This window comes from Cnephaeus nilssonii, assembly GCF_951640355.1.
Source record: "Cnephaeus nilssonii genome assembly, chromosome: 1".
In the NCBI taxonomy this organism is placed as follows: domain Eukaryota; kingdom Metazoa; phylum Chordata; class Mammalia; order Chiroptera; family Vespertilionidae; genus Cnephaeus; species Cnephaeus nilssonii.
This window is the reverse complement of record NC_137072.1, coordinates 46,267,421-46,293,343: the sequence shown is the minus strand read 5'-3', so window position 1 is coordinate 46,293,343 and position 25,923 is coordinate 46,267,421. Positions and strand designations below refer to the sequence as shown.

General features: G+C 40.5%; 1 protein-coding gene across 1 annotated transcript in view; it reads left to right on the top strand.

The window, feature by feature from the left end:
• ARHGEF38 (Rho guanine nucleotide exchange factor 38) overlaps positions 1–25,923 on the top strand; it is a 148,713-nt gene that overhangs the window by 13,542 nt on the left and 109,248 nt on the right. The window lies entirely within an intron of this gene.

Genomic DNA, 25,923 nt, shown 5'->3' with positions numbered 1-25,923 from the left:
AAAGACCCAGTAGTGGAATTGCTGGGTCCTTCTTTCTCAGTTGTTATGGCTTTATTTGAAAGTCTATTTTGTCTGGTACATGTATTGCTCTCCCAGCTTTATTTGTTTGTTTACATTTACATGAAACATCTTTTTTCATCCCTTTACTTTTAGTGTGTCTTTTGATTACAAGTGATTTTCTTGTAGACAGCTTATGTAAGGTCTTGTGTGTGTGTTTGTTTTTTCATTCAGCCACTATATGTGTTTTGATTGGAATATTTAATCTATTTGCACTAAAAGTAATTGTTGATAGGTATGTATTGATTTCCATTTTATTATTCATATTTCTCCTTCTTCTTCTCCCTCTTCTTCTTCTCCCTCTTCTCCCTCCTCCTCTTCTTCTTCTTCTTCTTCTTCTTCTTCTTCTTCTTCTTCTTCTTCAAGAAAACTCTTTAACATTTTCTGTAATACTGGTTTGGTGGTGATAAACTCCTCTTGCCTTTTCTTGTCTGAGAAGCTTTTTATCTGTTCTTCAATTCCAAATAATAGCTTTGCTGGGCAGAGTAATCTTGGTTGTAGGTCTTTGCTTTTTCGTCACTTTGAATATTTTGTGCCATTTCCTTCTGGCCTTAAATATTCTGATGAGAATATCATCAGACAGTCTTATGGGAGCTACCTTATAGGTCAATAACTGCTTTTCTCTTACTGTCTTAGAGATTCTCTCTTTGTCTTTAACCCTTGACATTTTGATGATGATGTGCCTTGGTGTGGGCCTCTTTGCGTTCATCTTGTTTGGGACTCTCTGCACTTCCAGAACTTGTATGTCTATTTCCTTCACCAAATTAGAGAGGTTTTACATCATTATTATTTCAAATAGATTTTTAATTCATTGCTCTTTCTCTGCTCCTTCTGGCACCCCCATGATGCTAATGTAGGTACACTTGAAGTTGCCCCAGAGGTTCCTTATCTTATCCTCATTTTTGTGGATTCTTTTTACTATTCTGATTGGGTGTTTTCTGCTTCCTTATCTTTCAAATCACTCATTTTATACTCTCCTTGATGCCCTGTAATATATTCTTCATTTCAATTATTGTATTCTTCATTTCTGACTATTCATTTTAGGTTTTCTATATATGTTTTTAGGCTTCCTATCCTTTTGTTGAAGGTCTCCGTAAGTTCCTCTACTCTTTCCCTAAGTTCATTGAGCATTTTTATAACCAGTGCTTTGAACTCTGCATCTGGTAGACTGCATATCTCCATTTTTTAGTTTTTTTTTCTGGAGTTTTGTTCTGTTTGTTTTTTTTTCATTGGGACATGTTTCTTTGTCTCCTCATTTTGGCTGCCTCCCTGTGTTTGTTTCTATGTATTAGGTAGAGCTGCTACATCTTCTGGTCTTGGTAGAGTGGTCTATGTAGTAGGTGTCCCATAGGGCCCAGTGGTGCAGACTCCTTTGTCACCCAATCTAGGTACTCCAGGTATGTTCTCCCACAACCCCCCATGTGGGCTGTGTGCACCCTCTTGTTATAGTTGAGCCTTGATTGCTGTTGGCTTGTCAAAGGGAAGGATTTACTCCCAGGCTAATTGGCTGTGAGGACTAATTATGACCACAGCAAAGGAATTTCTGTGCAGGGGGCTGACTCCACAAAGCAGGGCTCTGGTGCCTGATGAGTCTACCCCTTGAGTGTGTCTCTGGTGTAGGTGGTTGTGTGGTGCTATGATTGGTCTAAAGCTGGCCACTAGGTGTTCTGACCTTGGGGCCCCCTGGGAGTTGCAGGCCAAGATCAGCTGCCACCTGTGCCCTGAATGAGCTACAGTGCAATTTGCAGATGGATGCTATTTATGCTAGGCAAGAAGGTGGCCAGACAATTCCAAGCTGCAAAACAAGGCCAGCTGTGACTAGTGCCAGGCCTAGGGTGACTTAGCAAGAGGTATAGGGCATGTCAAGGCCAAATGCTGCTTGTTTAAGAGATTTTTAGGAAAATCCGAAGCATGAGCCAAGACATGGCATTTGTATGGAAGAGCCACTGGAAATGGTTTGGGCAGGTTGCAAGTTGGGTGAGGCAGGATCTCATGGAATCAGTTAGCCAGGTTGATGGAAACTCAGATATGGTGCTTGCCTACTGGCTCTGTGTGTGTGGGGGCGGGGTGGGGGGATGGGGGAGGGGTGCTCAGAAAGGGAACAAGGCCTCTGCCAGCATTTCTGTCTAGAAGAATGTTGCTCCTTCAGCTCTTGCCCTGATGCCAGACAATTCATTTCCTCCCCGTATGTCCCTAGAGCCTGTTGAGTTACTGCCCTGTGCCGGAGCAAGTGAGTCCAAGTTAAGTCTGTTTGTGGGCCCTTTAAGAGAAATGCCTGGGACTCGAGCAGCCTTCTGTCTCACTCAGCCATAATCTGCTGGTTTTCAAAGGCCGGAAGTTATGGGGGCCTCTCTTCTTAGCATAGGAACCCTGGCTGTGGGAGTGTCTGCTATGGGGCCCCTTACTCCTCAAGGGTACCTCCACAGGCAGAGATAGCCCTCCTGAATTTTAACCACCACACCTGGGTGTGGGACTAGCCCGCTCAGTGTCTTCATTCCTTTTAACAGTCTATATGTGGCTTCTTCTATATATTCTTAGTTATAGGATGTCTGGTCGGCTAGATTTTAAGCAGTTCTGAATGAGTTTAGTTGTAATTTTGATGTGGTTGTAGGAATGTGCCAGTATCTCACCATCCTGAGGGGAAGCTCTCAACCTTAGTTTTTAGTAATACCTGGTATGTTGTTTTCAAGGAACCTACTGATTGTGATAAGATTTTGAGCAATACTCAAAAACATCAAGAGACCTTTAAGTTCTATCAGTACCTTCATCTGCAATCTTGAAATAACAGTGACCAACAAGTGCTTTCCAGAAGTTGTATTATTTTATGCTTTTAAACAAAGTGTTTTCTGTGAATGGATGTTAGAAAGACATGCAATTACAGTGAATGAGGTATGTATCTCATAGCTTCACTAGATTATCCCACTCTAAAAATGCAAACCTGAGTTTTTGAATTATCTAGTATTTGAAACCTACTTCTTATCACTAACTACAGAGCACACAGCAGGATGAGAATATTTGACCAAAAAATGGGTCAGAATATCAAACTTATTGCTGTTCTGCTTAATACTTCTCAGTGGTTTCTTTTATTCTTCAATAGTTGTCTTAAAAGAGGTATAGGTACCTCAGGGGCATTTCAAGACAACCCATTAGGAAAGAAAAAATAAGTTTGTTTTTTAGTCTTAGCCTTTGAAAATATTTATTTTTGTGTATGCTTTGTAATGTATATAATACATTAATACCATATATATATATATATATATATATATATATATATATATATATATGGCAAGTATATGCTTAAAACTGTTTAAATGACACATGATCAAAAAAGTTTGGAATAAAATTCTGACACATGCTACAACATGGATGAACCTTCAAGACATTATGCTAAGTGAAGTAAGCCAGGCTCCAAAGAACAAATATTCTATGATTCCACTTACATGAGGTACCTAGAATAATCAAATTCAGAGACAGGGGCTAGGGAAATGGAGAGTATGGAGTTAGTATTTAATGTGTACAAAGTTTTGGCAGGAAGATGAAAAAATTCTGGAAATAGATGGTGGTGACAGTTTCACAGCAGTGTGAATGTATTTAATGCAGCTGAACTGTATACTTAAAAATAATTAACATGTAAATTTTGTTATGTTAATTACCACAATAAAAAAACATAAAGTTTGGACACCCAGGTTATAACATTAAAATGGATATACAACCTGATTCCATCTTTCCATTCTCATCTCTGTCCTGAGGTACAGTCTGACTTTGCACAGGCATGCCTTGATTTGCACGGTTTCTCCAGGCTGGAATGCTTGGCCTTACCCTGGAGGCTTTATAAACTCCAGCTCATTGCCTGGCAGTGTGGCTCAGTGGTTGAGCATTGACTTATGAACCAAAAGGTCACTGGTTTGATTCCAGGTCAGGGTTGCAGGCTCAATCCCCTGTAGGGAGCCTGCAGGAGGCAGCCAATCGATGTTTCTATCTCTCTATTCTTCTCCCTTCCTCTCTCTCTAAAGTCAATAAAAACATATTTAAAAAAAATAAACTCTTGCTCATCTTTTTAAGTCTATCCTCCTGCGTCGTTATACCCAAAATATACTTGTATATTACATCCCCTATGCATTTCTCACATTTATTATTTATGTGCCAATGTCTCTTTCATTGGTTGAACTTCTTGAGGACAGGAAAATTTCTACCTGCAGCACCTAGGAAAAGGCTGGCCTGTGCTCAGTAATCATGTTTGCTGAGTAAATGAGTGAGTGAGTAAATGAATGAGGCATGAACAATAAATGGGTGCTATGGTAGTTGTGCAATGACTATCATGAGCAGGCGAGGAGACTCTTCTCCATGGGGTGCTCCTTTGCAATCAGATCTTGAGAATCTCTTCACCGGCTTCAGGGTATGGATCTAACTCAGACAAGGGAATTACTTATCGATTTTTATCATATCTCATGTTTCTCGCCTCCATATTGTGTGTTTTTGGATCACCCTTTACAATTCTGCCCTCATTAGTAAGGATGTACAAAAATAACATCTATTTCATGCTGAAGGAACTTCGGTTATCTCATAATTTTATAACCAGAGATAAATTTTTAAAAATTATTTTTTGTTCTGGGCTAATCAAAAATTCTAAGTAGAGTGACTTTCTCCTATTCTATTTTGTTGTTGTTGTTTGTTTTTGTTAACCAACTCTGTATATCTAAAAACAGAAATAACGTATTTGAAATGACTCTTCCTGAGTTTGACTTCCTTGTTAATGCCACACCAATCAGCATATAAGACGGTCATTATGTTTCAGTGGTATTACTGTTTTTAAAACATTCAAAACTTAACTGAATATTTTAAAAATAATGCAATTATAAGCCAATTATAAGCTCATACAGTGCTTTACTTATTTTTACTGAGCATTTCTGTACAGAAGTTAAATATTAAATTAAAATGTGAAATCAAATAAGTAAATTTTAATTCATTTAATAAATGAATTCTTAGAAAACAAAGTCAATATTGTAAGGACAGAAAAAAAAAAAAGGCCTTTCTTTTTCTTTGCTATGGCGTTCCACAATTTATGAGAAGCACCTGGTAATTAAACCCCAAGATTGTTAGCTCCTCTGATTCAAACAGCAAGGCGAGATAAACTACTCTCAAAGCTACATTCTTGCACACCACTCCTCCCTGCTGTTTTCACAACTCAGGGATAATTCACATCAAAGAGTCTTAGTTAGTAGGAAGTTCCCTTTCTCCCTTCCCTTCAAACAAGCCTCTTTTGAACTCTTCATAACATTTGTTCTAAGCATGTTTAACACGATTGGAAAAAATACTGATAAGACCTCCCTAGAACTGCCTGGATTGTCTCTTGAAAAACAAACAAACTCAACTTCAGCCCCAAATCCTCCTTGTTGCTTAGCAACAACCAAGACTTAAAGGGGGAGGCTTCCCCTTTGTTTTTTGCCCTATATTGATTAGCAGCTTTTGGCCCTTTCCCTTCCTGGAAAGCAAAATAAATTTCCTCTCTGTATCTCTTCTTATAGTTTTGAATTCTTTCACAGCCCGTGTCACTGGTCAAAACCCTAACAAATACTTCCCTGACAAAATTGAAGCTTCATTACATTGCAAGTGAAATTTTTAAATGTATTTGATTACCTTTTTCTTTTTTTTTCTTTTTTTATTTTGTTAATCCTCACCTGAGGATACTTTTCCCATTGATATACTATATATATAGTAGTAGCCCTGCACACGAATCCATGGGCCAGTAGCTTGCTGCCGCCCTCCAGTAGCTCTCCGCCTGCTGCCTTGCCCTCCTATAGCTCCCTCCAGCCCCCCTTATAGCTTGTTGCCCTGCCCCCTCCTGTACCTCTCCGCTCTCCACTTGTAGCTTGTTGCCCCTCCCTCCTGCTGATCCGTGATTTGGTCGTTATGCGATCAGTCATTACTCTTCACAAACGGTGAAACGACCATTTGCATATTACATCTTTATTATATAGGATACTAGTGTGTGTGTGTGTGTGTGTGTGTGTATATATATATATATATATATATATATATATATGTGTGTGTGTGTGTGTGTATATATATATATATATATATATATATATATATATATTTTTTTTTTTTTTTAGAAAACATGGAAGGGAGGTAGAGAGACAGAGAGAAACATCCACGTGAGAGAGGCACATCTATTTATTGGTTGCCTCCCTCAATCTCCCCGATGGGGCTGGGGCTTGAGCCTGCAACCGAGGTACATGCCCTTGACTGGAATTGAACCCGAGACCCTTCAGTCTGCAGGCCGATGCTCTAATCACTAAGCCAAACCAGATAGGGCTGTATTTGATTTTTATTTATATGTAGCATATAATCAACATATATCTGTAGTTAATTTTTTCTTTCAATGAATCATTAATGAAGTAATTTTAAGGATTCATTGGGATAAACCTATCAGAAAAGCTCAAGTCCTGTTCTTTTTTTTCTGTATATTCCTATATGTCCAAATTAACAACAATCAAAATAATCAAACCAAACACTCAACCACAATTTGACCTTATTTTCAAAATATCCTTCTTCATGTTTATATTTGTGTTTAAACCCTGATCTCTTTCACTTTCCTCAGATTACATCATGTGTAGTAAGATCTTATTCATGTATACACGGTGTATACCTGTGCACACTTACTATACACTTCTGGACTATATCCATATATATTGAATATAAAGCACGTGGCTCTCTGTTTGTGTATGCTGTTTGGAACTTGTGTACTGCAGTGGTTGATTAAGTTAAATTAAAAGAGTCTGTTTTAATTGGTTGTGAGGAAAGCAGACCCTATTTCTCATTTGTCTAATATTGGAGAATGTTCTATTCTTATATCTAAACCAGCATAAACATTAAAAAAAAAAGGGTGTGGGCAATGTTTCTCAGATAATTTATTCACAAATTTCCTTAAATTTATCGTTACCCTAACTTCATGCATGATTGGCAATCTGCTATATTAATGTACAATGATAGGATCAGTCCTCACTTTCATACCACAACTTTCTTTTCTCTAGGTTCTGCTCAAAAATCACCTTATTAGTGAAGCCTCCCCTGACTTCGCTCTACACAGTAGCAGCCACTACCCACCACCGGCTTAATTCTTTTCATCGTGCTTCATCACTTTCTGGCATGCTATGTATTTCGTTATTAATCAACTCATTGTTTCTCTCCCATCACTAAAATATAAGTTTCATGAAAGCTAAGGTTTTTCTCTGTGTTTTTCATGGCTATATTGTTAGTACCTAGAAGTGGATTTCTCAACATGGCATTACAGATGTTTCGGCATAGATCATTCTTTGTTGCAGAGCATTTTCCTGTGCATTGTAGGACGTCAGCAGCATCCTTCATCTCTACCCACTGAATTCCCGCAGCACCTCAACCTTTCAACTGTGCAATCCAAAATTACTCCGACATGGCCAAATACCCTTGAGGGGCAGGTAGTGCAGGGAGCAAAGTTGCTGGTTGAGAACCAGTGATTTAGAACAATGCCTGGCACAATAAATACTTGCTGAGTGAGTGAACAAATAGATAAAACCAGTACTTTTTATGCAGTCAAAATTTTGCATTCTCAACAATAGAACAATTACAACAGAAAAATTAAATACAAAGAAGACTTTACCAAGTAAAGTTCCCTTTCATTTCAGGGCTTAAAATTTATCTTCTTTCACTCATCTTCTGCTAAAGGTTTTGAATAAAGACATTTCCAGAAAGTACCCATTTATTTAGCTCCTAATTGTTTTGGCTGTGCTATGTCAATCACTGTAGGAGCCTGTAAATTCAAACCAATTTAAAAAAACACACACACACACACTTAAGTATTTTTCAAGCCAGGTAATTGCTGAATTCCTTTTTGAAATCCACTTCTCTACTTTCTGCAGCAATTAACAGCCAGAGGAAATGAATCCCATGCCCTTGGACTGAGGATGAAACATTGCCCTGCCCCAGTGATTGAGCTTTCAAATTCAGAGCAGTGGAGGGTCTGCTCCTTCACATTCTCACTTAATACTTCACTGGCTCCTTGCCCAAACCTATCTGACATGCAATTATTTCCAACCTATTTCACAGAAGGCCTGCTCCATTCATCTTTTTTTGGGGGGTCGGCTTTCCATTGAAACTGATAAAAGATTTTACGGTGTGAAACTTAAGTCAGTAGGGTTCTGTACATTGCTAAGCCAAGGTTTTTAGGTTTATGTGGGCAGACATGAAATATAGAAAGGAGAGGGATGACAGAACATTTATAATCATATCTGGGGATTTGGTAACCACCTGTCTGGAATAAAACCCTATATAGAAAAATGGTGCTGTTTATACTATACTAGAGGCCCAGTGCACGACATTCGTGAACTGGATGCGGGGGGGGGTGGTCCCTCAGCCTGGCCTGTGCCCTCTTACAGTCTGGGACCCCTCGGGGGATGTCTGCCTGCCGGCTTAGGCCCGTGGGGAGCGGGCCTAAGCCAGCAGTTGGACATCTCTTCAGAGGTCCTTAGCACTGCCACTGCTCCTGCCACTGCTGCTGCGCTCACCAGCTGTGAGCCCGGCTCCTGGCTGTGTGGCACTTGCCCTGTGGGAGCGCACTGACCACCAGGGAGCAGCTCCTGCATTGAGCGTCTGCCTCCTTGTGGTCACTGTGCATCATAGCGACCGGTCGTTCCACCGTTCGGTCAATTTGCATATTAGGGTTTTATTATATAGGATGGTTAGAAAGGGACAGGTGAGGTGGGCAGGGGGTGATAGAAGATCCGAACTCGATTTTTGACTCTGTTACTTAAGGTAAAAGACTTAACCTTCTCTAGAAATTAGCTTCCTTTTTAATATAATGAGATGGAACTAGGTAGACCTTATCACCTATCTCCTTTGCCTGCTCTTTTTCCCATTGTTCCCTGTATCTTTAAATGGCACCACTACCCTGTTAAAAGTCAGAAGTCTGAGAGTCAGCTTTGACTTTCCATCTCCTTTCCCCTTACACTGACTGTTCATGCTAATTTTGTCTCCTAAATTTCTCTTGATCTGTTCAGTTCTCTCTCTCTTCTTGGCAACAAGACTAAGCTTCACTGCCCGCACTCTTCCCTAGCAACTAGACTGCCCAGGGTCACTGCCACTCCACTGTCTCCTTGCCTTTAAGCTTGTTCCTCACCCTCTTCCACAAAATCTGGTTTCACTGGGGCCAAAGAGATCTTACAAAGAGAATCTGACCATATCACTCTCATTTAAACATTCCTCATTGATTTCCTGTTGTTTAAAAAATTCTAGATTCCTAAAGTAGGCCTCTAGATCTATGTCCTGATCATTTCCCTGGAGTCATTTCCTTACCACCTGCTCTCACATTTGTACTTCAATCACACTGAGCTTTTTTCAAACCTTTTTTTGCCACCCAGTGGACATGCTACTTCCTCTGCTCACAACACTTTCCCTTCTTCTTGCCTGGTGCTACTCTTTCGGATTTCATTTATGTGGCATTTCTTGGGTAGGCCTGACCTCTAGGCAGTGCTATGCTCAGTTTAGGTCACAACTTCTTGTAATTTTATTTGTACACCAGTTTTAAATATTGACTGATATTTTAAATTATGAAGTGATTTGACTGCAGATCTTTCTAGAATAATTTTCTCTTTGATCTTTTACAGTTCTCTCACTCACCTCCTAATAGAGCAGCAATATTTTGGCAACTTGACTTTATTAAAGCATTTCAAAACCTTTAAGCAGTTTTCATGGAAATACTGATTTGTATATGTTTAATTAAGTTAATGCAATTACATTAAGAAGCACAACTAACATAATCATGTTTACTGTTGAACAAAGGAATTCTTGGAAAACATGCAACTTAGATGTTGAATTATTATTATTTTTTTTTTTAGAGAGAGAAAAAGGGAGAGGGAAAGAGAGAAAAACATTGATTGGTTGCCTCCCATATGCACCCATACAGGGAATAAATTTATTGGTAGTCAATGATGAATAGTATCTAGGGACCTTAATTTAAATAAATAGGAATCCAGAATTTTAAAAATAACATAATAAGCTATGTATGTTAGGAGGACATATATTATTTTAATCATCATCTTACTCTTCAGCTCTTTTGAGAAACACAACAGTTTCAGTGAATTTCTCCAAAACTTATTTGCATTGGTGATTTAGCTTCAGGGTAAATGGGAGAGAATCAGATTTTTTAAATTCAGGGTTTGTATTATGCCAACCAGCACACAAAAACAACATCCTTACTTCATTTAAATTCTGCCTAAGTAATACCTAAGTAATAAGAGTGCACATTAGGCCTGGTATTGACCCAGCTTGGTACAAGTCCTTGCTGTTTTCTGCTCTTTCTTAGAGCAGGTCCAGAGCCAAGGAGGGCAACTTCTTGATGGATGCTCAGTCTCCCCTCCCAACCTTTGGACATTTCCAAGGGAAAAAAGGAAAAGCAGGTGCAGCCATTTAGAACTAGAGGTAGAAAAATGGCAAGTAAATCATGGTCATAAAAACAGTGGCTGACAGTTTTTGAGAGGTTTCTGTGTGTCAGACACTGAGGTAAGCAATTTGCATGCTTTCGCTCAGTTCTCACACCCTCCAGCTGTGAGTACTGGTTAAAATGCCAGTGCTGGGGCCAGACTGGCTCGGGTTTAAATCCATTTACTGTGGTATGACCTTGGGCTTTAATCTCTGTATTTCAGTATTTTGTGTATGAATAAAAAATCTGCCTTATAGTGTTTTCCTAAGGATTGAAGAGTTAATATAAGACAAGCTCAGTTGTTAGCACAATTATTAGTACTCAAAATTAATAGCTCTTATTCTCATTACTATCACTACTGTTCTTTTTTAAAAAAATATGTTTTACTGATTTTTTACAGAGAGGAAGGGAGAAGGATAGAGAGTCAGAAACATCGATGAGAGATGAGAGAGACATTGATCAGCTGCCTCCTGCACAACCCCCACCGGGAATGTGCCCACAACCAAGGTACATGCCCTTGACTGGAATCGAGCCTGGGACCCTTCAGTCCGCAGGCCAATGCTTCATCCACTGAGCCAAACCAGCTAGGGCCATTACTGTTCTTATTCCCCTTCTACCGATGAAGCAATTTAGTGAAGCCAAATGATTTGGTCATGGTCACACAGCTAGTGGGAGGCAGAGTCAGAACTGAACTGTACGTCTGCCTGTCCAGTATAATTCCACTACGTGTAACACAATGTACCCTGATCACAGCCCAAGTAGTCAGGGGCTGGAGGGGAGAGAGCCCAGGCCTCAGAGCTAAGCACACCAGGCTTGAATCCCAGATCGCTGCATACTCTGTGTCACTGGATAAGTTTTACTCACATCCCCTGTGTTCAGTTTCCTCATCTCTAAAATTGTAGTCATATCTCATTTTTATTTTATTTTATTTTTAATATATTTTTATTGATTTCAGAGAGGAAGGGAGAGGGAGAGAGAGATAGAAACATCAATGATGAGAATCATTGATCGGCTGCCTCCTACATGCCCCCCACTAGGGATCGAGCCCACAACCCGGGCATGACCAGGAGTAGAACTGTGACCTTCTGCTTCATAGGTTGATGCTCAACCACTGATCTCAGTGGATAGAGCATTGGCCTGTGGACTGAAAGGTCCCAGGTTTGATTCCAGTCAAGGGCTCGATCCCCGGCCCTGGTCAGGGCTCATGCGATGTGTTTCTCTCACATAACACATCGATGTTTCATTCTTTGTCTCTCCCTTCCCCTTCCACTCTCTAAAAAAAAAAGGGGGGGGGGGAAATATCCTCAGGTGAGAATTAACTATATATCCATATTATGGTAAATTTTATGTGAGGTTTATTTTACCATAATAAAAAATAGAAGATAAATTCATATCCTTCGATAAGAGGAAGACATTATTATTGAAATTTATTGAAATGAGAATCATGGTCTTAAGATCAGCTTCTGCTTATTAAGCAATATTTTTTATCTTTTATGTCAAATTCCACCAAGAAGTCACTTTAATCTTTTTGTTTCATAAGAGTGAGGTGTGCATGGCTATTCTTATCCACAACATATGTTCCTATTTGAATTGGCAGGTGAGTATTAATCAACATGGGTATTATTCTAACAATGCTGTCAGAAGAGAAATAATATTGCTGTGACACCAACAGAACATTTTTATTATACACATTACCTTGAAATAACATTTTCCCCGGGAAATTTGATGCGGCAGACATGTGGTGCATGATAGAAAGTAGCCGAGCTAAAGTACATCAGTCTTGTGTGTGCACATGATCTATAGTCCAACATCCTGTGAACACAAGGATGTAATTAACTATGAAGGTCACTCCATCACTAGGACAAAATTTGGAACAAAGATGTATTCCGTTATGCTGTTTACACCTTATTTTTAAGCTGTCCTTTCTATGTGATTTTTAAAACTCCCATAAGGTGTTTTTTTTTTCCCCCCTCGCTTTTTTCCAGCTACTATAATAAATGTTGAGTTTTTTGGGGGAAATTATAATATACCCAGAAGACCTTGTGCATATCTGCTTTATGTGCATCTGTTTCACAGTGTCATTACACTCAGACTGATTGAAGTTCTCTTTGATCTCTGGCGTTAGTTCTGCCTCAATAAAATTCCAGCTCTAATTATTCACCTTTGTCCTCCTTTGAGTTACATCAGACCCTCTGGACAGAGGAAGGACTTGTTGGTCTCTAGTCTGCTCTAAGCCCCTCCAAGCCCCTGTTTTCTCTCTAGGCACAATAGTATTTGCCCTTTCCTGATCTCTCAGAAGCTCTTACCCTCAACGCTCTGAGATGTCTAAATGTGTGAGCAGGATCCTGATATTTGTTGAATGTTTTTATCAAGAGTTTGGAGAGAGGTAGCCTCTGCCACTGTTGTTTCTCCTCCTTCTCCTCTTCCTCCTCTTCCTCTCCCTCCTTCTTCTTTAAATCTATTTTTATTGATTTCAGAGAGGAAGGGGAAGAGAGAGAGAGAGAGAGAGAAACATCAGTGGTGAGAGAGAATCATTGATGGGCTGCCTCCTGCATGCCGCACACTGGGGATAGAGCCTGCAACCTAGGCATGTGCCCTGACCAGGACCTCCTGGTTCATAGGTCAACACTCAACTACTGAGCCATGCCGGCTGGCTGCCTCTGCTTCTTATGTATCTGATCTTCCACTGTCCTGAGATATTTGGATCCTATTTTTATTTGACTGGTATTCTTACTACGTAATGTTTTGAGCAAGAGGACAAGAGCTATTTTCTCCTCTATTTGAAAGTGGTAGTCTTTTGTCCTAAAATATAAATAACAATAAAAAAATTTTCTATCAGAGTTTTTAATATATTATTCCAATGTCTCATAGCATCAAATATTACACATAAGAGATTTAATTGAAGTTCTAACCTTGCCCCAATATTTTCTTTTAGGAAGCTTATAAGATTTTCTCTTTATCCATAGAATTTAGAAATTTCTCCAGAATATGTTTACCTGTGCTCCTATTTATATTGTGTTGTCTTTTTTATGTGAAAAGACAATGAAATATTTCGGGATAGGAATTTTGTCAGTTTCATTGATTATGGCTTTACACTTGTTTATTTCTCTTAGCCTGCTAAAGGGTCGTTCTTTCTGGATTAATCTTCTATATGATTTATCTATCTTTCCCTGTTCATTTCCATCCTATTCCTTTTTTGCATTTCAGTCTCCATTTGGTACCATTTGCCCTCTGGGTAAGGTACGTCCCTTGGAATTACAGCTGACCCTTGAACAACAGGTTTGAATTGTGCTGGTTCACTTATAAGCAGATTTTTTTCAGTAAAAACCTGCATTATTTTTTACTGCTGTTCAGAATCCTTGGATGCGGAAGCTTAATTGTATGCATTAATCTGAAACATTTTATACAGGGACTTTAGCATGCAAGGATTTTAGATCTTCAGAGATCCTGGAACTAAATTACAACTAAGTTTAGGGGAGTCAAAACTTATACACAGATTTCCGACTGCAAGGGGAGATGGCACACCTACCCCCACAGTATTCAATGGTGGACTGTACTTTTAATGAGGATCTTTTAGTGGGAAAGTAAAATTCTTGTTTTTCTAAAAATGAGTTTATTTTACCATCATTTTTGAGAATGTTTTTCTAGACATGCTGCATATTTTACAGGTCTTCACCTCTTCTTATTGCATTCTGTATAATTTCTCTGGCTCAATTCATTAATCCCTTCAGTTTTGTATAATTTTTCTATTTTACCCTTTTATTGAGTTTAAAATTTTAATTATTATGAGCTTTATTTTTCAAAGTTTTATATATATATATATATATATATATATATATATATATATATTAAAATATATATATAGGTATTTCTCTCTTTCCGCGTCCAGCACAGCTAGAGAGCGGGTCCAGTTCCTGAGTAGGGGTGGCTGGGGAATGAGAAATAAAAGAAAGAGACAAGACACAGAGATAGAAGGAAAAAGCTGGGACCGAGTGGGACCACCGTCCTCTTCTGATGGAGAGACAGGGACAGTGACCCAGAGCCAATCCAGCGAGTTTATTTTATATCCCAAATATCAGGAAGTTTCACCAAAAGGTCAAGACAAAAGGAGATTATTTGCATTCTTGAGGAGGCCCTGAGCATTCCTGGTGCTAGGCTGGATTTTGATATCAAAACCACTTCCCCACACCATGGGCTGAAATGAAGGTCAAGCTGACAACACCCTTGCCCTTTTGGCAAGGCGTGTTCCCAGGGTGTGGCTTTGCCGACGCCACTGGGTTCAGCTGACAATAATTAAGGAATGCCCATGTGCCTTCCCAGGGGGCCCTCTACATATATATATATGTGTATATATATATATATATATATATATATATATATATATATGTGTGTGTGTGTATATATGTGTATATATATGTGTATATATATGTGTGTGTATATATATATGTATATATATGTGTGTGTGTATATATATATATATATATATATATATATATTTTTTTTTTTTTTTTTTTTTTTTTTTAGAGGCCTGGTGCATGAATTCGTGGATGGGTGGGGTCCGGCCAGCCTGGCCAGGGGGAGGGGACATGAGCTGTTGGTCGGCCTGCCTGTTGGTCGAACTCATGGTTGAGTGGACAATTTGCATATTACCCTTTTATTATATAGGATATACACTGAGTGGCCAGATTATTATACGTTCAAAGATCATAATAATCTGGCCACTCAGTGTGTGTGTGTGTATGTATATATATATAATTTATTTCATCATTTTTATAGCCTCTTTCATATAATTTCAAACCACTATTTCTTTAGATCTATTAAGTACATTTCAATATCTACTTAATAATTTCAATATCTTAAGACTTTGTGGATATAATTGTGCTATTTTTTTCCTATATCTGACTCATGATACTGTTTCTTTGTGTGTATGTGTGTGTGTGTGTGTGTGTGTATGTGTGTGTGTGATCTCATGTTCCTTTACGATCTACCTGTGGGAATTATTTGAAGCCTATTATTTGAAGTTCTATTCAATTTCATTAAATTTTGTTCTTAATTTCCTTGTGGTTTATTGTATTTTCCTATTTTTCTTTTTACTTCTTTAGTTAGATTCTTAAATCATTAATTTTCAGTCTGGCGTCTTTTCTTGTATATAAATTTAAGGCTATAAATATTCTATAAGTAATGCTTTAGCTACATTTCATATGCATGTAATATTTTTCTTCAGAATAAATATCTTCTATTTACTTTTGTGATTTCTTCTATGACCTATTAGTTATTTGAAAGTTTTTTTTAAAAATTCCAAAACAAATGAGCCTTTAAGTTTTATTTTTGTTATTTATTTCCAACTTAATTACATTTAGTTGTGGCTCTTATGTACTGATTCTTTGCAATTTTATGGCCTAAAATGTGGTGTATTTTCATAAAGGTTACATGTGCCTTTAAAACGAATGTGAAATCTCTAATTATTGAGTGACAATTTTTGTACCCTAACTGGCCTGTTATATTTGCAAGCTTACTATTACAGATGATTTGTCGAATTTTGCTTACAACTCTCAATTTTTGCTCCACATCTTTTGAAACAATGTTATTCAGCGCACACAGCATTTTTCTCTCTTATAGATTGATATTTAAAAAAAACATATATATATTTGTGTTGATTTCAGAGTGGAAGGGAGAAAGAGAGAGAGATAAACATCAATGATGAGAGAGAATCATTGACCAGCTGCCTCCTACACACCCCACACAGGGAATGAAGCCTGCAATCTGGGCATATGCCCAGACCAGGAATTGAACCATGACTTTCTGGTTCATAGATTGATGCTCAACCACTGAGCCATGCCGGCTGGGCAAAATTGACATTTTATTATTATATACTGTCCACTTTTATTTTTGTCTTAAAGTTTATTTTATCTAATATAAAAGCTTCCCCACCTTTCTTTTAATTAGTTTGCTTAGTATATCTTTTTCTATCTTTTTACTTTCAAACGTACATGTTTTTATGTTCTCTCTCTTGTAAATAGCCCGAAACTTTCTTTTTAAATTCTGTTTGGTAATCTGGTCATTTTATTTATTATGATTACTTAATATATTTGGATCTATTACCTAGTATTTGTCCCTTTCTTTCTGTTTTCTCTTCTCTTCTTTTGAATTGATTTTTTCCACTTTATTATATTTTTGCCTCTATTGCCTTTGAAATTTTACATACTATTTCTATTAATGTTTGGCCTTGAAATTTTAATATGTATCCTTAATTTTAAAACATCTAAAGTTCATCAATGCCTTTAATTTTTTGCAACACTACAAAGATGCTTAAATGTTTAGCCCTAGCAGGTTTGGCTCAGTGGATAAAGTGTCGGCCCATGAACTGAAGGGTCTCAGATTCAATTACAGTCAAGGGCATGTAACTTGGTAGCAGGCTCGATCCTGGCCCTGGTTGGGGCACATGCAGGAGGCAACCAATCTATGTGTCTCTCTTACATCAATGTTTCTCTCCTCCTGCACCACTCCCCGGCCCCTCCACTCTCTCTAAAAATCAATGGAAATAATATCCTCTGGTGAGGATGAACAACAACAAGATGTTTAAAATACTTTACAGAGCTCCGCAATCTCTTCCAAGCCGCCCACTCCTCCAATTTGCTTGACTCCTCTCCTGCCACCTTCCCCCGGCCCTCCCACCTCAGCCACCCTGGCTTCTTCCTGGATCCTTGAACAGGCCTGCACGTTCTCACCTTAAATCTGGCTCCTCTGCAAGACCTTTCCTCACCTTTCAAGTCTGCTTAACTGGAGGCCCTCCCTGCCATCTTACTTGCTACTGCTCCCCTTTGGAACACTTCCTGGTGACTCTCACAGCTTTGCTTTTTACCACTTATCATTTGTTAGTACACTAGGAAGCACTTATTTTATTTATGTTCTTATTCTCCCGCTAGAACATAAGCTCCATGAGGAAGTCTATTTGCTTTTGATGTTTTTTAAACTGCTATATTCCCAGCTCCTACAACACTTTCAGGCTCATAGGAGATGCTTAATAATTGTTCAACATTCAATGAACTCAGTTCCCAAGCCCATATGAGAGCAAATTAGTATCCCAGAATTAGTAGCCTCTCCCTGCCCCCACCCCTTTTTTTCTATTATCTCCCAGGGCCATGGCTGAGACAGACTGGTTTTTTTAATGTCTTTCCCTTTGGAGCATTGTTTTTTACTAGTTCACCTTTTCCTCAGTGTTTGTTTTTTTTCTTCTTTTCCTGCTCCTGCCTTTAGGCTCTTTCTCTAATCAGGCTCCTGGACCTTAGAGACCTTGCCCAGATCCCATCTCTACTATGTCCTATTTCCTCATCTCAGGCACAAAACGTTCCCGCCTTCCTACTCCACCAGAGTCTATAGTTGCCTCCAGAGTACTAGGTGGTTTCAGCTTCACTTAATTCCATGGACTGCACTCAGAGTGTGCTCCTGTCCTCAAAGGATTTCTTACAGGTTTTTGAAGGCTCATCATTCCTTTAAAAATATTTTTAAGCCGGCTGGTGTGGCTCAGTGGTTGAGCGTCAGCCTATGAACCAGGAGGTCGTGGTTTGATTGCCAGTCAGGGCACGTGCTCAGGTTGCAGGCTCAATCCCCAGTGTGGAGCGTGCAGGAGGCAGCTGATCAATGATTCTCTCATCATTGATATTTCTATCTCTCTCTCCTCCCTTCCTTTCTGAAATCAATAAAAATATATTTAAAAAATTTTAAAGTGCTTTATCTGACATTTTTAAATGTCTCTAGATGACTATCAGGCAGGTTGGGATTCCTTTCTCACGATTTGTGAGATTTGTGAAACATACTGTTAGTGGCATGCCTTTTTTCACAGTCGTTTATTTCTTCTCTTCACTGTTGTCACTGCCATGACCTTCAGAGCCCTTGCCACAACTGGAACTGCCCCTTGGGCTGTTGTGTGGCTGCTTTGGGAAACTATTAAACAAAATTCAAGGCAATAATGCATCAGACCACGAGGAGTACCTGGTTTATTGTTTATCTAATTGAAACCATTGTCCAACCCTACACTGATTTTTTATTTATTTATTTATTTATTTTACCTGTACTGAAAACCAAAACATTAAACAAAGGCAGAAAACTATATTGAAAGAAAAAGTCCATCTGGCAGTCTCTTCAATGTTAGTTTCAGAACTGAACCTCAAGCTACTGTGCACCGGGATCTTGGGCTAGTAGTTCAGGAAGATTTGTTGAGGAACACTGAAAGGTAGGAGGACTCTTACAAGCATGGAGTGCAAAGTTCTTAAAAAGGGCGGTCTACAACACAGTGACTGTGATCTTTTAGGTATTAGCATGTGTGGGGATATCAGCTTCCAATTGCTGCTGTAACAAATCCACAATTTAGGGTTTAAAATAACACGAATATATTACCTCACAGTTTATATAGGTTGGAAGTCCAGAGGGCTTGGCTGGGTGTCTGCTTAGAGTCCCACAGGCAGAAAGCAAAGTGTAGGCTGAATCAAAGGATAGTTGTGCTCCTTTCTGAAAGTTCAAGGGAGAATCCATTCCTTGCTCTTTCCGGTTGTTGGAACCTATTTCCTTGCTGGGTATCAGCCAAAGGGTGTCCTCATCTTCTAAAAGCTTCCCATGTTCTTTGGTTCGTAGCCTTCTTCCTCCACCTTCAAAACAAACCATGGTGGGTTCAGTCCTTCCCACCCTTTTTTAACCTTTACTGTTGAAAGTATTACAGATGTCCCTCTCCCCATTGACCCCCTCCATCCCATTCCCCTTCCCAGGGCTTTATTGCACTATTAGAGGCCCGATGCACCAAATTTGTGCAAGAGTAGGCCTTCCTTCCCCCGGCTGCCGGCACCAGCTTCCCTCTGGCACCCAGGACCCAGGCTTCCCTTGCAGCCCCGCTTCGTAGGAAGGACGTCTGATCTAATTTTATTATTATAGATTGTCTGTGTCCATGGGTTATGCCTATATGCATATGAGTTTAATCCCTCCTATTCTTCACCTTTCCTGTGTTCTCTGCTTTCACCTCCCTCTTTTAAGGGCTAATGTGATTAGATGGGGTCCACTAAGATAACCCAGGATAATCTCCCCAGCTCAAAACTTATAACCTTCATCACAGCAGCAAAGTCTGTTTTGCCATGTAAGGTAACACAGTCACACGTTCTGAGAATTAGAGCAGACATCCCCGGTGGGTCCATTATTCTGTCTACCACCAATTTGCAACCTTACCGGCAGTGCATAAGGATTTCCCTTTTTTCCACATCCTTACCAACACTTGTTTTTTGATTTATTGACAATAGTCATTCTGACAGATGTGAAGTGATATCTCATTGTGGTTTTAATTTGCATTTCTCTGACGATTAGTGATGTTGAGCATCTTTTCATATGTCTGTTGTCCATTTTTATGTCCTCTTTGAGAAGTGTCTATTCAAGAACTGCCCATTTTTTAATAGGATTGTTGGTTGGGGTGGGGGGGTGTTTAGTGTTGAGTTGTATGACTTCTTTATAAATTTTGAATATATCTTCTTCCATTCAGTAGGTCTGGTTTTCATTTTATTCATGGTTTCCTTTGCTGTGCAAAACATTTTAGTTTGATGTAATCTCATTTGTTTGTTTTGTTTTCCTTGCCTGAGGAGACTGCCTATGTTCTCTTCTAGGAGTTTTATGGTTTCAGGTCTTACATTGAAGTCTTTATTCCATTTTGAGTTTATTTTTGTATATGAGGTAAGAAGGTGGTCTAGTTTCTTTTTTTTTTTTGCATGTATTGGTTCAATTTTTCTAACACCATTTAGTGAATAGACTTTCTCACCCCATTATATAGGGTGTCCCAAACACTTTAACAGCCGATGGTTCAATTTTGAAAATGAAATAGCCTACCTAATAATAGACAAATATGCAAATTGACCGTACCTTCGCTATGCCCACGATTGGCCAGGAGGTGCGGGGGGGCGGGACTCGGGGTGGCCGGGGTAGCTGATTGGGCCGGCGGGACGCTGAGCTGCGTCGCCAGCAGCGGCAGGAGCTCAGCGTCTGCGCCATGTCTGTGCTGCGGCACAGAAGGGGCCTCTGGGGCAGCGAGCTGACGTCCCGCCTCGCGGACCATCAAAAGCGGGGGAGCTGAGTGCCTGAGCGGACAGGCACTCAGCTCCCCCGCAATCAAAAGCAAAAGTGTGGGAGCTAGGTGCCTGTCCGCTCAGGCTGCAGGCCTTTCAGAAGCCTCCGCCACGCCGGAGGCTTCTGAAAGGCCTGGTGCACCAGCGATCGAAAGCGAAAGCGTGGGAGCTGGGTGCCTGTCCACTCAGGCACCAGGCCTTTCAGAAGCCTCTGCCGGAGGCTTCTGAAAGGCCTGGTGCACCAGTGGACAGGCACCCAGCTCCCCGCGGTCAAAAACAAAAGCATGGGAGCTGGATGCCTTTCCGCTCAGGCACCAGGCCTTTCAGAAGCCTCCGGCGCCTGGTGCACCAGCGGACAGACACCCAGCTCCCCTGTGATCGAAAGCGAAAGCGTGTAGGACACCCTACACGTGCATGATTCAATCATGCACTGGGCCTCTAGTATTTTAATAAACACTGCCTTTATAACTATTCAAAGTGTATGTATACATTTGTTTGGGATACCCTCTATAATAATTGACCATACAGATGTGGATTTATTTCTGAACTCTGTTCTGTTCCATTGATCTATGTGTCTGTTTTTACCTCAAGACCATGCTATTTGATCGGCATAGCTTCGTAGTACAGTTTGATATCAGGTAGCATAATACCTTCAGTGCTGATCTTTCTTAAGATTGCTGTTGCTATTTGGAGTCTTTTACGGTTCCATTTAAAGTTTTGGATTATTTGCTCTAGTTTGTAAAAAAAATTCATTGGTGTTTGGATAGAAATTTCATTGAATCTGTAGATGGCTTTGGATAGTATGGGCATTTTAATGATGTTAATTTTTCCTATCCATGAAAATAACATATGCTTGCATTTGTATGAATCTTCTTCAATTTCTTTCTTCAGTGTCTTATAATTTTCTGAGTATGGGTCTTTTACCACTTTGGTTAAATTTTTTTCCTAGATATTTTTTAATGCAATTTAAATGGGATTATTTTCTTAATTGCTTTTTCTGATAGTTTATTATCCTATCTAATAAAAGAGTATTATGCAAATTGACCATCACTCCAACTCACAAGATGGCCATCCCCATGTGGTCAAAGATGGCTGCCCCCATGTGGACACAAGATGGCCACCACAAGATGGCCAGCAGGGGAGGGCAATTGTGGGCAATCAGGCCAGCAGGGGAGGGAAGTTGGGAGGGACCAGTCCTGCAAGGGAGAGCAGTTGGGGGTGATCAGGCCTGCCGGGGAGGGCAGTTGGGGGGAACCAGGCCTGCAGGGGAGGGCAGTTAGGGGCAATCAGGCTGGCAGGGGAGCAGTTAGGCATTGATCAGGCTGGCAGGGGAGTGGTTAGGGGGTGATCAGGCTGGCAGGCAGAAGCAGTTAGGGGAAATCAGGCAGGCAGGCAGGCGAGTGGTTGGGAGCTAGCAGTCGTGGATTGTGAGATCGGGCCTAAACAGGCAGTCAGACATCCCTCAAGGAGTCCCAGATTGGAGAGGGTGCAAGCTGGGCTGAGGGACACACACACCCCCGTGCACAAATTTCATGCACCGGGCCTCTAGTTCCTGTATAAAAATGCAACCAGTTTCTGAATATTTATTTTACATCCTACTTATTTCAATTCATTTACCAGTGCCAGTAGTGTGTATGTGTGCATGTGTGCATGTGTGCTTGTGTGCGTGTTATCTTTAGGATACTATATAAATAGTATCTTGTCATGCCACTGTTTCATTGCTGATTTTCTGTCTGGATGATCTATTCTTTGATGTCTATGGGATATTAAAGTCCCATACAATGACTGTAGAACTGTTGATTTTTCCCTTATGTTCATCAATGCTTGCTTCATATATTTGGGTGCTCTTATGTTGGGTGCATAAATATTTACAAGGGTTATATTCTCTTATTGGATTGATCCTTTTATCAGTATAAAATACACTTTTTGTCTCATAGTCTTTGTTTTATTTATTTTATTTTTTCATAGTCTTTGTTTTAAAATCTATTTTGTTTGACATAGTATTGTTACCCCAGTTTTTTTTTAAATTTCTATTTGCATGAAATATCTTTTTTCCATCCCATTACTTTCAGTCTGTGAGTGTCTTTTAATCTGAAGTGTGTCTCTTGTAGACAGCATATGCTTAAGTCTTGTTTTCTTATCCATTCAGCCATCTTATGTATTTTTTTGTTTGCTTATTAATCCTCACCCAAGGATATATTGTCCACTGATTTTTAGAGAGTGGAAGGGATGGAGGGAAGAAGAGAGAGAGAGAGAGAGAGACATCAATTGGTTGCCTCCCACATGTGCCCTGACTGGAGCTGGGGATCTAACCTGCAATCCAGGTACATGCCCTTAACTAAGAATCGAGCCCGAGACCCTTTGGTGTGCAGGTCTGATGCTCTAACCATTGAGAATCACTGGCCAGGGCCACCCTATGTCTTTTGATTGAAGCATTTAATCCATTTACATTTAAAGTGATTATTGATAGTTACATAGTTATTGCAATTTTATTATTTATATTTATGTTCTTATTTTTTCTTTCTTCTTAGAAAAGTCCCTTTAAGGTTTCTTGTAATACTAGTTGGTGGTGATGAACTCATTTAACTTTTTCTTGTCTAGGAAGCTTTTTATCTTTCCTTCAATTTTAAATTATATCCTTGCTGGATAGAATAGTCTTTGTTGTAGGTCCTAGCTTTGCATCACTTTGAATATTTTGTGCTAATCCCTTTGGGCCTGCAAAGTTTTGTTGGGAAATCAGCTGACATTCTAATGGGAGGCCCCTTGTAGGTAATTGTCTTTCTCTTGGTACTTTTAAGATTCTCTCTTTGTCTTTAATCTTTGGCATCTATATATATAAAAGCCTAAGCAACCATTCGACCATTTGACCATTAGCTATGACACGCACTGACCACCAGGGGGAAGATGCCCAATGCACAGGCATGGAAACATGGAACAGACTGATGAATCTCAGAGGGAAGGGAGGAGGCAGGAGGGCGAGAAGAGTAACCAAAGATCTTACATGCAGACTAGAGGCGCTGTGCATGAATTCGTGCACAGGTGGGGTCTGGCCAGCCCGCCCTGATCGGGGCTGATCAGGGATGGGGGCCAGCTGGGGGGAGGGGCCCCGGGCAGTTGACAGGCTGGCCCCACCCCCTGGTGGAACTCCAGTTGAACTCCTGGTGGAGGGGTCAATTTGCATATTACCCTTTTATTATATAGGTCTAGAGGCACCAGTGTGTTCCTTCAGCCACACTGGCAGTCTGACATCCCCTGAGGGGTCTTGGATTGCAATAAGGTGCAGGCCAGGCTGAGGGACCCCACCAGGCCTCTAGTTTTTATTATAGTGTGTCTTGGTGTGGTCCTTTTATGTTCACCTTGTTTGGGAGTATCTGCACTTTCTGGATTTATGTGTCTTTTTTCTTCAACAGGTTAGGGAATTTTTGAGTCATTATTTCTTCAAATCAGTTCATAATCCTTTGGTCTCTTTCCTTTGCTCTTTCTGGTACCTGTATAATGTGGACGTTGTTATGCTTGATGTCCCAGAGGTCCCTTACACTATGCTCTGTTTTTAAACTATTTTTTTTTCTATTTGCTATTCTGAATGGGTGTTTTCTGCTACCTTGCTTTCTAAATTACTGATTCAATTTTCTTCTTCATCTAATATGCTGTTGATTTCTTCTAGTGTATTCTTCATTTCAGTTATTATAGTTTTCTGGTTCTTTTTTATGGTTTCTATGTCCTTTTTATGCTTATTATCTCTTTGTTGAAGTTCCACTAAGTTCCTCGAACATCCTTATAACCAGTGTTTTGAACTCTGTCTCTGGTAGACTGCTTGTCTCTATTTCATTTAGTTCTTTTTTTCTGGAGATTTCTTTTGTTCTTTCATTTGAGACATGTTTCTTTGTCTCTTCATTTTGGCTGCTTTTCTGTGTTTGTTTCTATGTGTTAGGTAGATCTGCTATGTTTCCTACTCTTGGCAGGATGACCTTATGTAGTAGTTGTCCTGTGGGGCCCAATCACACAGTCTCCTTGATCATATGAGCCAGGTGCTACAGGAGTGCCCCTTATGTGGGTTGTGCGTGCCCTTCTGTTGTAGCTGTGTCTTGATTACGGGTGGCATGTCAGTGGATGGGATTAACCCCCAGGTTGACTGTCTGTGTGGATTTGCCATGACCACAGCATAGAAGCTACTGTGTGGGGGCTTACCCGATGGAGCAGGATTCACCCCAGCAAGATCTGGTGGCTGCCATGACCTCCCTTTAGGTGTGCTGCTTGTGGAGCTAGTTGGGTGGTGTTCTGTTGTCATCTGATGCTGGCCACTGGGTGTGTTGGCTGTGGGGCCTCTTGGCACAGCCTCAGATACAGATCAATGTCAGAAGCTGCCTGAGAATGGCCTGGGGCTCCCTGTTAGGAGCTACAAAGTGTTCCTCAGATTGTAGCTACCTGTGCTGGGCCAGGATGTATATGGGATGGGCCATGCTGTAAACCGTGGCTGGCTGCCACCAGTTGCAAGCCTGGGGCACGTCAGCAAAAGGCCCACGGTACTCTGAGACCTGCTGCTGCCTGCCAGCTGCCCCTACAAGGCTCACCTGCTCAAAGAGCCTTGAGCAGAATGTGACTTGGGTGAAGCAAGGTCTGAGGAGTTAACAGGTGGAGATAATAAGGGTACCAGGCTAATGAAAAATAACGTTTGACTGTGTTGGGAAAGGGCTCAACACAGAAAATGGCAGGGACACCTTCAGCTCTCACCCTGAAGCCACATAATCAGTTTATCCTCCTATGTCTCTGACATTCCCTGAGCTTGACTGAAGTTTTCTAAGGAAAACTGCAATGCGGGCCTAGACTGTTGGAGAAAGAGCCTCAGGCCCGGGACACGTTGGGAGGGGCGGAGCTAGTAGACTTCTCCAGGTTAATGCAGATTCAGATTTGGCTGGTGGGGGACGAGAGCTTGACACAGGAAAAATGACAACATGTTTGCACAGGAGAAAGACTCAACATAGGGACAGAGGCAGCTGTGCCACGGAAGTCACACAACTAAGTCTTTCCTTACGTATGTCTGGTGCCCCACCGAACCACTGTTCCTCCTCCGAAGGCCCAGGTGAGTGACTGTGAGCTTTTGAGGACTGGTCCTTTAAGAGGACACCTGGGTTTTCAGCAGCCTTCTGGGGTGGGCAGAGGAATCCCTGACCTGGGGAGCTGGAGGAGTGAGACCCTTCACTCCTCAGGGGGGGATCTCAGCAGCTGGCATTGCCCTCTGAGTCTCTATCACTACCGGGGGAGTGAGGCCAGCCTGTTTCATGTCTTAGCCCCTCCTACCAGTCTCTATGGGGC